The following is an 11,964-nucleotide window of genomic DNA, read 5'->3' on the forward strand; positions in this document are numbered from 1 at the left end:
AAAAAAAAAGAAAAGAAAAGAAATAACAAAAATAAGAAGCTGTGAAGAAGCCCCCTCATTATTCTCTAGTTTCAAGCTGCTTTTCAGGGTATCTTTTGGTAAGCAGGTGAAGATTTGGTATCTAGTGGCTCAAAGCACAGGTGGGTTGTGGCCCCTGGAGGTGACAGATTGGATGGGCTGGGACCAGCAGGTGACAAGGACAATATGGGGAACTTTGCAGACAGCAGACAGAGCAATAATGCATTCTTGAGGCAGTAGTTTTTAAATTCATATAACAACATGATCACCCATCAATTAGAGCCACAGATATTCAGAAGGCAGCTTAGAAAACTCTAAAGATTATTTTTAACTACACATACCAGACAGCTGGGCTGACTCCTCTGCCAGCTCTGTCAATCTCAGCAAATCTGAGTTAGCATCGTGGAAGGTGACAGCAGGGGAAAGGTGGCCCAGAGCAGCATTCCTCTTGGGTTTGTAGCAATTGAAGAAAAACCTTTAGACTATGCAGACCCACCCATGGACCACATCAACAGAGCGAGTAAGAAGCCCCTTTCTGTTATGAGTGTTCATCCAGGCCGTCTACCTGCCCCTGCTCTTGACTGATGAAAGCCTCTTCCAAGTTCCTGACCCATTAGTTTTGTCTCTTGCTTTCAGCCCTGTTCTTTCACTGGAATTTAAAGATGACCTTCAGCATCTTTACTTGACCTTTAGTGGTCCCAAGAGTGACTTGCATCTCCAGTTAGTCTACTTTGGATAACACTCTACCTGGCTGGAACTTCATTATGCACTGGTCTTTCCCGACTCTTTTCCCACCTTCCAACTAAGGAGGCACTGGAAAGCTTTCCTACACTTCCTCCTTCCTCTCCCCAGAGAGTCTAATTTAGTAAGTCTGGGGTGACGACTTAGCATCTTAATTTTCATGAGTACCTGAGGTGATCTGCTGCAGGTGGTCTATGGATCAAGCATTCAAACACACTTCTTCACAGCTTCCATCAATGTTCTCTTCCTTATCTGTGTTACTTGTAAAAGGATTTTTTTCCCCTTTGGACATGGACTTTTAGGTCATACAGAGAAATTAATTCAGTTTGCAGAGACTTGGGAAATTTATTATCCTCATGAAGTCAAGAGGCCCCACAAGAGTGAATGATGTTATATCTCGAGTTCATTGATAGAGATTTTACAAAGGTACTATAGATAAGATTTTGCTCCTATTATCTTTTCTACCTCTTTCCTTAGAAATCCCTATCTGTCCCCTAGAAATCCCTATCCTATGATGAAGAATAAGAGAAAAGACATCCAATGGTGGCCTTTCTGGCCCTTATGTTCTTTTAGATTCCTCACAACGGACAGCACCACTAATCTCGCCCTCAATTCCAGAGGTTTTCACCACCCTTAAGCCCTCCACTATGCTTTGAAGACCCCCAAGTTACCTACACTCTGTATATCAGACAGGACGACTTGGGTTCTATCATGGGTCCACAAAGCAATTGAAGTGAAGAAAAGTTAAGTTGTAGTAGACCTAGTATGAAACAAAAGAAATAAGAAAGCCACCATGTAAACAACAGGTAGTTTAGGGCCATTCCCATCTTGAGGAAGGAAGGTGAGATCCTTGTTTCAGACACAGAGAGAAGGGAGGACGGTAGTTTCCTGCCCATTGGCACGCTTTAGTCCATTTCTGTTTGATGATCAGACCTCCATGTGGTTAAGATTCTGTAGCATTATCTTAACTAAGCATTATCTTAATTAAGGTCTCTATGACTTATAATGCAACTCTCATGCTTGATTCTCACAGCCTTTCCAAGGAGTGTAACTAATTAATTCAGCAAATTTTTATTAAGCTCTTATTGTGTGCCAAGTGCTCTGCTAGGTCTTTGATATAAACAGAAGTGAGTATATCAGACAAGAACCCTGCAGTCTAAGGGCTTGCTCATCACAGGTAAACCAAGGATCAGGGAAGCCAAGTGATCTGCCAGGAGTTGTAAAACAGGTAGCGGCAAAGCCACGACTGGAAACCAAGATCCCTATTCTTTTTTCTCTATGGGACTTGGTTACTGAGCTTACGATCTCTTATCTTGATATCTTGAGATACATGGACAGGGACAAGGGCTTTTCCTGCATTGGAGTCACCAGATCCTGACTACTCCCCTCCACCCTCACTCCGATTTAGACTCACTGATGCTTTCTATATGGAGTCCCAGTTCCTCCAGTGTTTCAAACCAATCCTATTGTCAAGGGTTTCCTCCATCTGTAATCTCAGCCCACTGGCCAGTGGGTTCTGGAATTAGTCTTGATTCTTTAGACTTGGATATGGTGTGCTCGGGGGTAAACCTGAATTTTCAGCAAGACAGTTCCCTTTCCTTCCCTTCTCAGTTCCTTTTCCTTCCCTCCTTTTTCTTTTCCATTCTTTCTTTTTCCACCCCCAATCCCACTACGCTGGCACTGTTCTGATGACTGGGCTTCTGCCTGGGGCACCTGCAGAGGACTCTAAGTGGGAGTGGGAAATTAAGCACCGCCCTAAATCCAGCTTATGTGATTGGGGTCCTAACACCCTACTTAATTCTTAGCAGCTCTTTTGCTCTTCTTCTGGGATGGTGAAAAGTGATATTAGGTCCTTCTGGCCTGACTTTTGCTGTGAAGAGACAGGTTATCTGAAGCCAGGAAGCCTGAACCCACTTGGATTCCTTCTGCTGTGATCTAACCTACAGATGGGGAAGACTTGGTGCCTGTGCTAGCTAACCCACAGGTGAGCATGAGCTGAACATTTTGCGTTCAGTCATGTGGTTGTCCCACGGGATGCTCTAGGGATTCAACTTCCTCAGCTTGGTCCATGCCTGTTCACACTTCTGCCAGCTCCTTACCAGTCATGGGATTGTGCTTTCAGCTCACTGGTGGCTGAGCCTACTTGGATGAGGTCCGATATGGATTTTCCCTGACCCGTTTATCCTCCCTTGCCTTGTGGTCAAGCGTGTGTGTGTTCCCTGAGGGAGCAGAATGAGACCCTCTAGCTTATACCAGGGTCATTCCTGGAGCCACATTGCCCTTGTTACAGTGATTATTCCCAGCTGAGCCACCTTAAGATGACATGTGCACATCAGCAGAAATATATGTAGAAATTAAATGACTCAATGTAGGTAAAGCTTTTTGCAAGGTGTCTGAGATACAGGGAGCAATCAGTCAATTCGTTCAGCACTGGCCCGGGGATCTCAAGTACATCTAGCTTGTAGAAGCATAGTTCAGGAGCCTGGGAGACAAGTAAGCCTGACTACATCTGGTTAGGAATGGCTCAAATGAAACATATCTTCCTTCCATCTAAAGCATCCTCCACCGCTCCCAAATCACAGGAGTCACAGTCACTGCAAAGTGGGACACAGCAAAGACAAAAACAAGGGGTGTGCATGGACCAACATGATAAAGAGAACAAGACAACCTTCTGGAGTCAAATGATTTTGGCTTTAAATCATGCCCCTGCTTGTTATTTGCTATGTGATCTTAGGCAAGTTACTTTACCTCTCTAAGCCTCAGTTTCTGCATCTTTCCAGTTTTGTGAAGTATCTGACCCAGCATTTAGAAGGGGCTAAGAAAATGATGGGTGTCAACTATTATACTATCCTGTTGGTAGGGGACTCCAAAAATCAAGCAGGAGATATAGTAAAAGCTATTGTCCAGAGAAGAAATTAAGCTTGACAAAGTTAGTGTGTATGGTTTTATGGGGGCTGGTGGCGGTAACTGATTCTTTCCAGTACATGGCTCCCAGTGCTCGCCATCTCCTGGTATTCATGCCCTTGTGTAACTCCCTCCCTTTGAGTGACTCACTTTTAGCAAACAGAATTCAGCAGAAGTGATGGGATGGCACTCCCTCTTCTTTTTTTTTTTTTATGCAGAATGCCCATTTATTTTTTAAAAAATATTTTATTTATTTGTTTGTTTATTTATTTTGGCTGTGCTGGGTCTTAGTTGCAGCGCTCGGAATCTTCGTTGCAGCATGCAGACTCTTAGTTGCGGCATGCATGTGGGATCTAGTTCCCCAACCAGGGGTCGAACCTGGGCCCCCTGCATTGGGAGCGTGGAGTCTTACCCACTGGACCACCAGGGATGTCTGGGGTGGCACTTCTGAGATTAGGTTATAAAAAGACTGTGTCTTGCGCCTAACGTGTGCTCTCTCTTGCTCTTTCTCTTGAATCACTTGCGCTGGGGGGATGCACGATGCCATGTGTTAGCAGCCCTATGGAGAGACCCATGTGTCAAGGCAAGGAACTAAGGTCTTTAGTTCCACAACCACACGAGTGATCTTGGAATTGGATCCTTCTGTTCTAGTCAAGCCTTCAGATAAGACCACATCCTTGGCCAACAGCTTGACTGCCATCTCATGAGAGAACTTGAACCAGAGGCCCCCAGCTAAGCCGTCTTCAGATTCCTGACCCATAAAAATTATGATATAATAAATGTGTTTGTCTTAAACTGCTAAATTTTGGGTGTAATTCTTTTATACAGAGAGATAATACAGCACCTTTGCTACCTGGGCTTTTAATTTAATTATCTTCTGCCTTGGGGCTTCTCCAAGGGCTCACTCAGCGTGGTGATAATTAGAACTGGGAGACTGGAGTGTGTTGAGGGCACTGGAGTTGTAGGAGAGTGCCTGAAGCAGCAGAAAGTAATTTCACAATGATCTCATCTCTCAGAGAATGGCTATGGAGGAACACGGAGGCTGGAGAATAAAGCTTCTCTGGGGTGCAAGTCCAGCTGGGCTAGGCAAAGCCTTAGGCTTGGGTTGAAAGTGTTAAAGATGGTGGATTTCCCCTTGGCAAGGTTGGGGCTCCCAGTAGGTCACAAGGAACAGGATGAAAAGTGAGAGGGAACTGAGGCAGCAGTACAGAGATTGGAAACATTGTCATTAGAGGCCAAAGGACCAGGCTCTCCTGCTTACTAGCTGTGTGATATTGAACAAATTGTCTAACCTTTCTGAACCAAGCACTTAAAATAGAGATGATTGAAAAAAATAAATAAAGATGATAAAAATATCCACTTTGAGGGATTTTCTTGAAGATTAAATAGCATAATGTATGTAAAGCTTTTAGCAGAATAGTTGAATAGTTGATGAATAGTGATATTTCTTTCTTGGAGAGACTATGATGCATACTTATTTGGTGAATAGTTGACATTGCTATTATTCCTTTGCAAGGGGCCCAGTTTGAGGGTCCTGCCTAGATTGTTTCTGCTGGAGCCTGGGCAGGTGGTAGGGACAAGCAGGGTCTTCCAAAGCAAGGTTGTGGAAGGCAATTTGATGAGTCTCTCCCTGAAAAATAAGTGCATGAGTAAGAGGCCAATGGAGATACCAAGAGATACCACCTCAAAAAGGGATCAAAACATAAGACAATTCATATGGGAAAGCCCAGTAGTCTACTGAACATGGGATAGCACTTCAGAGAGCACTCAACCCTCATTTGACATAGAAAAACTGTTACAGACAGCTTGTTCTAAGACATCAGTGAACAGAAACGGGCAAAGTTTCTCATCTAGAAGTCATGACTCACGGTTCTCCAGAAAATTCATACAGCAGCAAAACCCAGGAGGATGAATTCACACCTCATCGATATCAGCGGTTTAACACTAAGGAGAGAGTATCGGTCTAAAGAGTCGGAAGACCAGCTAGTACTAGAAGAGAAGTGATGCTTCAGAAATGATATCGAAGTATTTGTAAAAAAGATTACAGAAAATTCATAATTATAAAATAGACATGGTTGATCACAGTTGGGTATAAATATTTTAAAAGATGAATAAATTGAGTAATAAGAACATATATTACCACTTCCCAAGGCTTGCAAGGGTTATGGTCCTGAGTCTGCTACATTTAGAAAATTATACATGAGTTGAAGTTGCATATGTGAATTTAACATAATTCTGAAGATGAAATATTATATACTAGGCCCTACAGAGTACCTGACATGATAAAGTTGCTCATATATGATCAGGCTCTAAAGTTTTTGAAACATTAGTAGGTAGAAACTGAAAAAGTGCTCGTTTACAATTTACAGATCATCATTTTAGGTATCTAGATTTAGAGACCTCAATTCACCTTTGGGGAAGACTGCTGCTTTAGGAAAAATCTCAGAATAGCCCTTTAATTATCCAGATGTAAAATGTTATACTTATTCATTGCTCTTGAAGGCAATGGTGACGTCATTGTTAAATTGACTGTAGATACTGATCATGTAAATTACAACTCTTTAAAGCTACCATTTATTGAATACTTACCATGAGGTAAGTATTAATAAGAACCACTTGGGATGCTCATTGCAAGTACAGGTTCTGAGCCCCTCTCTGGAGGTCTGGGTCACTAGGCTTGGGCAAAAGCCCTGGAACCCACAGGCAGGCTGAACTTTCCTTAAATCTAATCTTGAGTATGCTGAATGCCAGAAAAGGCAACTTGCCTAAGGTCACACAGCTAGTACATGGTGGAGCAGGGAGCAGAATTGGTCTGTCTGATCTTTACTCTAGCATGAAAGCCCTTGCATAGACGGAGAGTGGTATCCTATCGGATTGGAAGTACAGGAGCAGCATGGAGCTTCTAGAGAGACCAAGCCTATCAACCACCTTGGGTGGGCCATAGGTATCTGTCTTAGGAAACATGTCAGGGCATAAGTTGTCCCAGCCTGTGAGTACACAGGCACAAGCCTGGCCCATGGAAGACAAGTCATCCACGCTAGCAGTCACAAGAAACTACCAACTGAGATGATAATTATTACAAAGAGGCTGCCACCCCAGACCAGCAAGGAGAATTCATATTCCACAACTCTCTTTCTCCTTCTACTAAGACAGGAGTAAATGCAAAGTGCTGGATGACTTGGTTTCTAGTTCTTTCTCCAGCCAATGACTTGCTAACAGTCTCAGTTACTAAGCCGTAAGGGACTCTAAAAGGGCATATTTATCAGGCAGCATAATGGCCAGATAGCTCTTTGTTTTGGCCTTAGCTTCCTCCCATTTTCTTATGTGATCAGCAGGGTTGCTTCTCAAGCCAACATGAAGTAAACTTTGGATATTTTTTATTCCCACGTTCCCAGAACCTAGTGTGGTGCCTGACACACAATAGGCATCCAGCGAAAGTTTGTTGACTGCGTGAATGAATGAACCAACGACTATTTGGCTGTGAAGGAGACTCGCATACCTGCAGTTCTGCCCCCTTGGGCATCCCCCTCTCTGGTCTTAAAAAGTTCTCTTACTCTGCACCTGATGTCATCAGCCAGGACAAAGGAGGCAACTGTGGCACAGACACCTACTGCTTAAGGGAAGCCCACTGTGTGAAAACTTACAGTTAGAGGAATAATAATTTATGACGATGGTGGTTCTTTTAAACAGACATCTGTGAGGAAAGATAAGCAAGACCTCACCATAAGGGCCTTACAATTGTGGGCAGAGCCTGGGAAAGGCTGTTGAGAAGGCAGGACTGTCACAAAAGACAGAAAGTTGTTTCTTACAGTCATAATTATGCTTTAAAAAAACCCAACTAGCGTTTTGGTGTGTTTCCTTCCAGTTATCTTTCTTTGCATATTTCTTTCTTGGAGAGATTGTAATGCATATTTATTTTTTGAATCTTGCTACTTTTTACTCCACATAACATAAACATTTCCCCGTGTTGTTATAAACTCTATAAATATCAGTTTTAGTGGTTGAATAATACTCCATTTTATGAATGTACCAGAATTTATGCAACCTTTCCCCCGTGGTTGACCATTCAGTTTCCAAGTTTTTCCTTATTGTAACTAAGTAATTCTGCAAAGAAGATCTTTGTGCATTAAACCTATTCCATATTTAAGATTATTTCCTAAAGCTAGGGGATCAGGAATTGAATCCTAGATCCCAGAGAGATTCTTGAGATTCCTGAGATTCTTGAGTCTATATCATTGCTAATTTGCGGGATTTTCTCATTGTTTTGGGGAATCTGGGCTCTAGATTCAGATAGGCTGAGCGCAAATCCTAGCTTTGGCACTTATCAGTGTGAACTTGGGCACCTAGGTTGACCTTTCTAAGTCTTTGTTTCTTAGCTGTATATTAGGACTGATTGCATGCTATTCACGGGCTATTGTGAAGATGAACAAGTAATATATGCCAAGCTCAGTATTTGGCATAGAGTGTGCTCCATAAATACTAGCTACAATTAATTTGTTTAACTTTGATTAACACCAAGGATGGACCTTTCCACTTACACTTATTATCTGTTTCTATCTCTCTGTGTGTGTATATGGGCATGTGTTTGAATTAAGATATATTCTTTTTAAAAATAAATTTATTTATTTATTTATTTTTATTTTTGGCTGTGTTGGGTCTTTGTTGCTGCGCACGGGCTTTCTCTAGTTGCGCCAAGCGGGGGCTACTCTTTGTTGTGGTGCGCGGACTTATTGCGGTGGCTTGTCTTGTTGCAGAGCACTGGGCTCTAGGCGCGTGGGCTTCAGTAGCTGTGGCACACAGGCTCAGTAGTTGTGGCTCGCGGGCTCTAGAGCAGAGGCTCAGTAGTTGTGGCGCACAGGCTTAGTTGCTCCACGGCATGTGGGATCTTCCTGGACCAGGGATCGAACCCGCATCTCCCGCATTGGCAGGCGGATTCTTAACCACTGCGCCACCAGGGAAGCCCAAGATATATTCTTTTAGATTGAAAAAAAAAAAAAACTAAGCCATAAGGAACTCTAAAAGGGCATATATATCAGGCAACCTACTGGACATATAGCTCTTTCTCACGGTTCATCTAACCCCAACTAGTACCCTAGAGTTTCCACACAGCATCTCTCCTTTTTGCTAGTTTTAAGAGTGATCATTTCCTGTCATTTTCCTCTTTATATGTTTCCTTTAAGGCTAACTACATTCTTCAGTATGATTTTTATTATGTCGAGGGACCCTGTGGGAGCATATCACCAATTATGGAACAAATTCAGAGGGAAAAGTGGATTTGATTTCCAGAAATCGGCAGCACCGCCGACCTCTCTAGGAGCACATCTCTGGGTAAAGCAAGTACTCCCAGGGCAAGACTCCGGCTTTGCTCTGGGCGGCTTTGAGCCCTGTAGGCGCACAGAGCACTCCCAGCAGCTGCTGCAGCTTCCCCTCCCACTGACAGTGTCTAGAAATCCATTTCCTGTCTTGTAATTACGTCTCATGTAGCAATTAGCCCCTTCATATCAATGAAGCCAAATGTCCGTGTGTAATGGAGTGAAGCCTGAGTGTAGGAGACAAATTGAAATGCAGCTTTGGTATGTGGTGGTGGGACCTCTGAGAGCTCCTTGGGGTCAGGGAGGACGGTCCTCCCTTGCAGGGTCCTACTGTGTGCCAGGCACTGTGCTGGACCCTTTGCATGCCCAATTTCCTAGAATCCTCACACTGACCCTTCCTCTCCAGCATCTTCAGTTTTGCTTTCACTGTCAGAGTGCAGCTTCTGCACACTCCCTCAGCTAGAGAATCTAAACCTATCAGTGGTGCCTTGATGAATAGATGACACTGCGTGCCAAAGCCCCTGCGGTACCAAAGAGGGAGGTACTTCAGGAGCCAGCCAAGATGAGCTGTCTAGAGGGCTGCTTCCCTCCTGGAATTTCACCTGGACCACTGAACCCCCGCAGCCCCGAGGCAGGCAGGCAGGCACGCATGGAGTGAGCATCAGGGTGGGACATAGGTTCTTCGGGGTCCCAGGAGCACAGGGGCCCTGCTGGGGGGGCAGGGACATCTGGGGCATCCCTGCAACCCTTGGGAGACAAGGCAGGGAAGCGTGGAGTATCGAACCCATGCCCCCTGCCGTGGAAGTGCCGAATCTTAACCACTGGACCGCCAGGGAAGTCCCTCTCCTCTTCTTTCTTTTCCCTCTCACCTCTTCTCAGGCGTTTCCTTCCTATAATCGGTTGTGTTTGAGGGGGAAATCCATAATCCTTTAGCCTGACAGAGAATTTGTGTGAGAGGAGGAGGGCGGGCACGAATTGCCAGGAAGGTTAAGAAAAGGATAGGAAAGGCATTGGATTAGCGAGCTACTTAGAGCCCGCTAAGTCCCTTAGATTCCCGAGCTCTAAAATGGGGATAACAACCGCTGTCTTGCACACCTCACCCGACCCAGGAGAAGGGGGAAGACGCCTCATGTTGACTCAAGCACGTGCTGGTTTTTCAGCGACCTGTCTAGGGAAACATGTATCAATGCATGTTTATATGTGTGTATCTATACATCTCTGACTGCACACACACAATCAACTACATGTATGCATTTTTGTCTTTTAGAAATTTAAAACCACCATGTATAATAATAACTAGTTACTACTTATTAACTACTTGCTCTGTGCTCTATCTAGGCTCTGTACATATTCTCTTATTTAATTCTCAAAACCGTATAAGGTAAGTATTAGTTGTCCCATTTTACAGATGAGAAAACTGAGATCCCAGGTTAAGACGATCTCCCAAGGTCAAGGACCTAGTTAGTGTTAGAGCTGGAACTGAAATAGCCCTGAATTCTGAGCCTTCAGTCTTAATCATGATGGTGTTTCTAAGAATCTGGGCTTTTTCATAGCCTGACATTTTTGGACTCAGAGAGAGACTATTTCCAAACACCATTTCCCCCGGGCTGACTCCTACCTTCCAGTCCACTGTGGCTCTGGCTCAAAGCGAGCTAATGCTTGAAATGAGAAAGGCTTTGGGAGTGTGCTGTGACTTTCACCTCTGCAGAGACCTGGGATGTTTCTCCAGCTCCATCCCCAGGGGAGAGAGAGCCTTGGCCAAGGCTTCAGGCTCAGGGCAGGGGTGCCAGGGCTCCGGCTGGGTGATGGCCCCTCCACAGCAGAAGGTGGCTGCCTGTGGATGAGTCATGGCTGCCTCTCTCTCTCCATACTGCATTGGAAACCGCTGTGCCTTCTCCTTTACCTGCTTCTTCCTTCTAGACCAGTGCCCTCTTTTCCTTATTATACAGAATTCTAGAAGGGTTCACTACAAGTCCAGCTCTTCTCCAGGCTGGGAGACCCCTTCTCCATCTTTGCCAGTTCAAACAGTGAGCTGGCAATGGACGAGAGGTTAAGAGTAGAGCTGGGTTCTACAGCCGTGGGTTCATATCCTGGTTCTGCCACTTTGCCCTGTCACTTGACCTCTCATGGTCTTCAGTTTCCTCCTCTTTTTTTTTTTTTTAAAGAAGGAGCTAATAACATCTGTATTTTAGGGTTGTTGCTGGTATTAATTAACACACACAAAGGACTCAGGACAGTGCTAAGTATAGTAAGTGCTCTCAGTAGCTCTCATTTTTACCCCACGTCAGACACTTCATAAGATGCTTCACACACACGATTCTCATTTGGATCCCACGACAACCCTGTGAAGTAGATGTCATTTTATCCCCATTTTACAGATGAGGAAACCGAGGCTTATGGAAGTCAGGTCACACAGCAAGTAAGTGAGAGCTAGGATTCAACCAGAACTGCCTGACTTCAAAGCTCCTGCTCTTAACCTCCTCACTGCCGTGTCCCTCAAAGACCTGCTCATAAAGAAAGTCCCACATGTCTTCCTCCTCCCTCTCTGGGGTTTCCTAAGGGAAACCTCTGTAGTCAGAGAATGGCTGCAGGTGGCTCATGTCATGTGATAAGGGGTGGGTGCAGTGTGATGCTGGTGACCTTGTGGTGAGCTGGACCCTGTGATTGTCAGGGTCCCGTCCAGCACTAGTGCTGAGGATACTGTCCCCAAACTGATTTGTGAGGGGTCTGGGGGTGCCTGGCAGAGTCAGGATGTGATCTGAAGGCTTTTAAAGGGGTGAGAGCAGACAGGGCAAAAATAAACTTTTGCATTAATCCATTACCCTAATGATCATCCTAAAGATAAGCTTGATCAGATATGAGCATTGCTGACATTGATTTGCCTAAAATAAGAATCTCATTTGCATTTTTCTGACTTTCCCCGACTTCCTTTAGCCACATCAAGACAGCTGCAGCTCTCACCAAGGACAAACATTTGAAGTGGATGGAT

This window comes from Lagenorhynchus albirostris, chromosome 20 (genome assembly GCF_949774975.1).
Source record: "Lagenorhynchus albirostris chromosome 20, mLagAlb1.1, whole genome shotgun sequence".
Lineage (NCBI taxonomy): Eukaryota > Metazoa > Chordata > Mammalia > Artiodactyla > Delphinidae > Lagenorhynchus > Lagenorhynchus albirostris.